At 35.4% G+C, this 5897-nt stretch overlaps 1 non-coding gene across 1 annotated transcript; it reads left to right on the top strand.

Annotated features, from left to right (window-relative positions):
- The first annotated feature begins 613 nt into the window (after window positions 1-613).
- Window positions 614-721, top strand: LOC148567170 (small nucleolar RNA R71). Its single transcript, XR_015882182.1, has one exon. It is a non-coding gene; the product is annotated as a small nucleolar RNA R71 (small nucleolar RNA).
- Window positions 722-5897: the final 5176 nt, after the last annotated feature.

The raw sequence follows: 5897 nt of genomic DNA, 5'->3' as shown, positions 1-5897 counted from the left end.
AAACTTAAAGTGGCCTTAGATAGATCAGAGACTATATTTGCTAAGCTAGATGGATTCTGCTCAGAATTTTCTGTCTGTTGCTGAGTGGATGATGGAAAAGGCTTGCTGTTGCTAAACCTGTTTCTTCCACCATTATTAAAGCCTTGTTGAGGCTTTTGTTGATCCTTCCATGAGAAATTTGGATGATTTCTCCATGAGGGATTATAGGTATTCCCATAGGGTTCCCCCATGTAATTCACCTCTGCTATTGCAGGGTTCTCAGGATCATAAGCTTCTTCTTCAGAAGATGCCTCTTGAGTACTGTTGGATGCAGCTTGCAATCCATTCAGACTCTGAGAAATCATATTGACTTGCTGAGTCAATATTTTATTCTGAGCCAATATGGCATTCAGAGTATCAATTTCAAGAACTCCCTTCCTCTGAGGCGTCCCATTACTCACAGGATTCCTTTCAGAAGTGTACATGAACTGGTTATTTACAACCATGTCAATGAGTTCCTGAGCTTCTGCAGGCATTTTCTTTAGGTGAATGGATCCACCTGCAGAATGGTCCAATGACATCTTAGATAATTCAAATAGACCATCATAGAATATATCCAGATGGTCCATTCTGAAAGCATGTCAGAGGGACACTTTTTGGTCAGTTGCTTATATCTCTCCCAAGCTTCATAGAGGGATTCACCTTCCTTCTGTTTGAAGGTTTGAACATCCACTCTAAGCTTGCTAAGCTTTTGAGGAGGAAAGAACTTGGCTAAGAAAGCCGTGACCACCTTATCCCAAGAGTTCAGGCTATCTTTAGTTTGAGAGTCCAACCATATTCTAGCTCTGTCTCTTACAGCAAAAAGGAAAAGCATAAGCCTGTAGACCTCGGAGTCAACCCGTTTGGTCTTAACAGTATCACAGATCTGCAAGAATTCAGTTAAGAACTGAAAAGGATCTTCTGATGGAAGTCCATGAAACTTGCAGTTCTGTTGCATCAGAGAAACTAATTGAGGATTTAGCTCAAAATTGTTTGCTCCAATGGCAGGGATTGAGATGCTTCTTCCATGTAAATTGGAATTTGGTGCAGTAAAGTCACCAAGCATCTTCCTTGCATTGTTATTATTTTCGGCCATGTCTCCTTCTTTTTCGAAAATTTCTGTCAGATTATCTCCAGAGAATTGTGCTTTAGCTTCCCTTAGCTTCCTCTTCAGAGTCCTTTCAGGTTCCGGATCAGCTTCAACAAGAATATTCTTGTCCTTGTTCCTGCTCATATGAAAAAAAAGAAAACAGAAAAGAAGAGGAATCCTCTATGTCACAGTATAGAGATTCCTTTATGTGAGTAGAAGAAGAAAAGAAATTCGAACACAAAAAGAGGGAGAGGGTTTGAATTTGTAAGAAGAAGAGAAGTGTTAGTAGATAAATAAATAATTAGAAGGAGGTGAGAGAGAAGAATTTTTCGAAAATTAAATAAAATAAAAGAAATTTTTTTGTTTTTAATTAAAAAAATAAAGTTAGAATTCAAAAATTTAAAAAGAAAAATAAAATTAAATTAAAATTTAAAACAAATAGTTAATTGAAAAGAAATTTTGAAAAAGAAGGGAGGGATTTTCGAAAACAAGAGAGAGAAAAGTAGTTAGGTGGTTTTGAAAAAGATATGATTGAAATAGTAAAATTTTAAAATAAAACAAAAAGTTAAGTAGTTAAAAAAAGATTTGAAAATCAAATTTTGAAAAGATAAGAGGTTAGAAAAGATTTTGAAATTGATTTTGAAAAAGATGTGATTGACATTTATTTTGAAAAAGATTTGAAAAAGAAATTTAAAAAGATTTGATTTTTGAAATTAAAGTTGATTACTTGACTAACAAGAAACTAAAAAGATATGATTCTAGAGTTTAAAGATTGAACCTTTATTACTAGGCAAGTAACAAACTTAAAAATTTTGAATCAATCACATTAATTGTTAGCATTAATTTCGAAAATATGAAATAGAAATAAGAAAAAGATTTTGAAAATAAATTTTGAAAATTTCAAAGTTATGAAAGAAAAAATGAAAAAGATTTTATTTTTGAAAAATATTTGAAAAAGATAGAATTTTTAAATTGAAAATTTGATTTGACTCATAAGAAACAATTAAATTTAAAAATTTTGAAAAAGTCAAGTCAAATTTTCAAAAATTTATGAGAAAATAAGGGAAAGATATTTTTTATTTTTGAATTTTTAATGAAGAAAGAGAAAAACAACCAAAAGACTCAAAACATGAAAATTATGAATCAAAACACACGATGCATGCAAGAACACTTTGAATGTCAAGATGAACACCAAGAACACTTTGAATGTCAAGATGAACACCAAGAACTTATTTTTGAAAATTTTAAGAAAAGACACACATGCAAGACACCAAACTTAGAAATTTTCAATGCTTAGACACTAACAAATTGAAAATGCATATGAAAAACAAGAAAAGACACCAAACAAGAAAAAATTAAAGATCAAACAAAGAAATTCATCAAGAACAACTTGAAGATCATGAAGAACAAATGCATGAATTTTCGAAACTTTTAAGAAAAATTAAAAATATGCAATTGACACCAAATTTAAAAATTGACACAAGACTCAAACAAGAAACATCGAATTTTTTGGTTTTTATGATTTTATTAAATTTTTTTTGTAATTTTTCGAAAATTAATTGGAAATAGAAAAATAAGGATTTCAAAATTTCTAATAGGAATTCCAGGAATCTTGTAATGTTAGTCTAAAAATCCAGTCCAGGAATTAGACATGGCTCACTAGCCAGCCAAGCTTTCAGTGAAAGCTCCGGTCCAAAACACTAGACATGGCCAATGGCCAGCCAAGCTTCAGCATACATAGTTCAAGCATGTGAAAAAGAACCCTCAGTCCAAAAGAATTTAGACATGACTTTACAGCCAGCCAGGATTCAACATTTCCCATGAAATTCTAGAATTCCTTCTTAAAAATTCTGAAGAACATAAATTAATTAAAATATATTTTTTTAAATTTTTCGAAAATAAAAAGAACAAAAACAAAAGGCTTAAAATTAAAATAAAATTACCTAATCTGAGCACAAGATGAACCGTCAGTTATCCAAACTCGAACAGTCCCCGGCAACGGCGCTAAAAACTTGGTGCACGAAATTGTGATCTCAATGGCGCCAACATCTTGGTACGCAAAATCATCATCTTAGTTCTTTGTCACAACTTCGCACAACTAACCAGCAAGTGTACTGGGTCGTCCAAGTAATAAACCTTACGTGAGTAAGGGTTGATCCCACGGAGATTGTCGACTTGAAGCAAGCTATGGTCACCTTGTAAATCTCAGTCAGGCGGATTCAAATGGTTATAGAGTTTTAATAATTAAAATATAAAATAAATATAGAGGTACTTATGTAATTCATTGGTGAGAATTTCAGATAAGCGTATGGAGATGCTTTTGTTCCTTCTGAACCTCTGCTTTCCTACTGTCTTTATCCAATCCTTCATACTCCCTTCCATGGCAAGCTGTATGTAGGGCATCACCGTTGTCAATGGCTACTTCCCGTCCTCTCAGTGAAAATGGTCCAAGATGCGCTGTCACCGCACGGCTAATCATCTGTCAGTTCTCGATTATACTGGAATAGGATTCAGTAATCCTTTTGCGTCTGTCACTACGCCCAGCACTCGCAAGTTTGAAGCTCGTCACAGCCTCCCTTCCCGGATCCTACTCGGATTATACAGACAAGGTTTACACTTTCCGAATCTCAAGAATGGCCGCCAATAGTTCTAGCCTATACCACGAAGACTCTGATCTCACGATCAGAAGGCTAAGAGATACACATTCAAGCTTGTTTGCATGTAGAACGGAAGTGTTTGTCAGGCACGCGTTCATAAGTGATAATGATGATGAGCGTCACATAATTATCATATTCATTATGTTCTTGTGTGCGAATGAATATCTTAGAGAAGAAATAGGCTTGAACTGAATAGAAAAACAATAGTACTTTGCATTACTTCATGAGGAACAACAGAGCTCCACACCTTAATCTATGGTGTGTAGAAACTCTACCGTTGAAAATACATAAGTGATGATGGTCCAGGCATGGCCGAATGGCCAGCCTCCATAAAGGTCTAAGATAGCATAAAACTAATCAAAGATCCGATCAAGATACAATAGTAAAAAGTCCTATTTATACTAAACTAGTTACTAGGGTTTACAGAAATGAGTAAATGATGCAGAAATCCACTTCCGGGACCCACTTGGTATGTGCTTGGGCTGAGCATTGAAGCTTTCACGTGTAGAGGTCTTTCTTGGAGTTAAACGCCAGTTTGTAACCTGTTTCTGGCGTTTAACTCTGCTTTGCAACCTGTTTCTGGCGTTTAACTCCAGAATAGGACAGAGAGCTGGCGTTGAACACCAGTTTGCATCATCTAAACTCGAGCAAAGTATGGACTATTATATATTGCTGGAAAGCCCTGGATGTCTACTTTCCAAAGCAATTGAGAGCGCGCCATTTAGACTCTTGTAGCTCCAAAAAATCCATTTTGAGTGCAGGGAGGTCAGAATCCAACAGCATCTGCAGTCCTTCTTCAACCTCTAAATCTGATTTTTGCTCAAGTTCCTCAATTTCAGCCAGAAATTACCTGAAACCACAGAAAAATACACAAACTCATAGTAAAGTCCAGAAATGTGAATTTTATTTAAAAACTAATAAAAATATATTAAAAACTAATCAAATCATACTAAAAACTATGTAAAAATAATGCCAAAAGGCGTATAAATTATCCGCTCATCAGCGATCCTACTCAAAATGTCACAGACAAGGTTGAATCTTCCAGATTAAAGAATGCTACTTCTTTGGGTTCTAGCCTCTATCACAGAGACCCTAATCTCCCTGGAAATCGGCTGAATTGGTGTCTCGAGAAGTCCCCAACAAAGTTGTGGATTAGCCATCTAAGAGATGTATAATCAAGCTAGAAGTTCGTGCTTTCCAGTCACGTATTCAAACGAACCCAAGTAGACACGGGTGGTTGTCAGGCACGCGGTCCTAGTATGATAAAAAGAGCTGATTGTCAATGGTAATCCTATTCACCATGTTGAAGAACGAGTATACATCTTAGAATATGTCGAAGAGAAACAGTAATACTTTTATTAATTCATAGGACTCAGCAAGGCTCCTCCCCTCAACCTAGGAGGTTTAGAAACTCATACTAAAAGAAAATACAATGGTAAAACTCAAATATGGTGTGTTTGATGGTAAAAGGTGTGTACGAATAACATGAATCTAATCCCTTAAATACTAAACAAATGACTAGTAAGGGTAAAATAGTCTTTTTAGTGCTAAAATCCACTTCTGGAGCCCACTTGGTGAGTGTTTGGGCTGCGCTTTGATGAGATCCACGTGCTATGAGACCTCTAGGACATTGAACACTGGCTAGGGGCTCATCTTTGGGCGTTTGGATGCTGGTCTCTTCTCCTTTGGCGCTGGACGCCTGAAAGGGGGCAGGAGGCTGGCGTTGAATGCCAGTTTTGGGCCTTTAAATCTGAAGTAAAGTATGTACTATTAAACATTGCTAGAAAGCTCTAAAAGTCAGCTTTCCATATCCGTTGAGAACACTCCATTTGAACGTATGTAGCTCCAGAAAAGCTCTTCCAAATGTAAGGAGGTCAGATCTGGACAGTATCTGCAGTGTTTTCTCTGTCTCTGAATCAGACTTTTGCTCTAGCTCTTCAATTTCAGCCAGAAATTATCTGAAATTGTACAAAAACACACAAACTCAAAGTAAAATCTAAAAATTTGAATTTAACATTAAAACCTATAAAAACTTAATAAAAACAAAACAAAATATACTAAAAACTATATGAAAATGATGCCAAAAAGCGTATAAAATATCCGCTCATCACAACACCAAACTTAAATTGTTG

This window comes from Arachis ipaensis, chromosome B4, assembly GCF_059453495.1.
Source record: "Arachis ipaensis isolate K30076 ecotype BB chromosome B4, ASM5945349v1, whole genome shotgun sequence".
NCBI classification, from domain to species: domain Eukaryota; kingdom Viridiplantae; phylum Streptophyta; class Magnoliopsida; order Fabales; family Fabaceae; genus Arachis; species Arachis ipaensis.
Note: the sequence above shows the minus strand (reverse complement) of the source record. Positions and strands in the feature narration are given on the sequence as shown.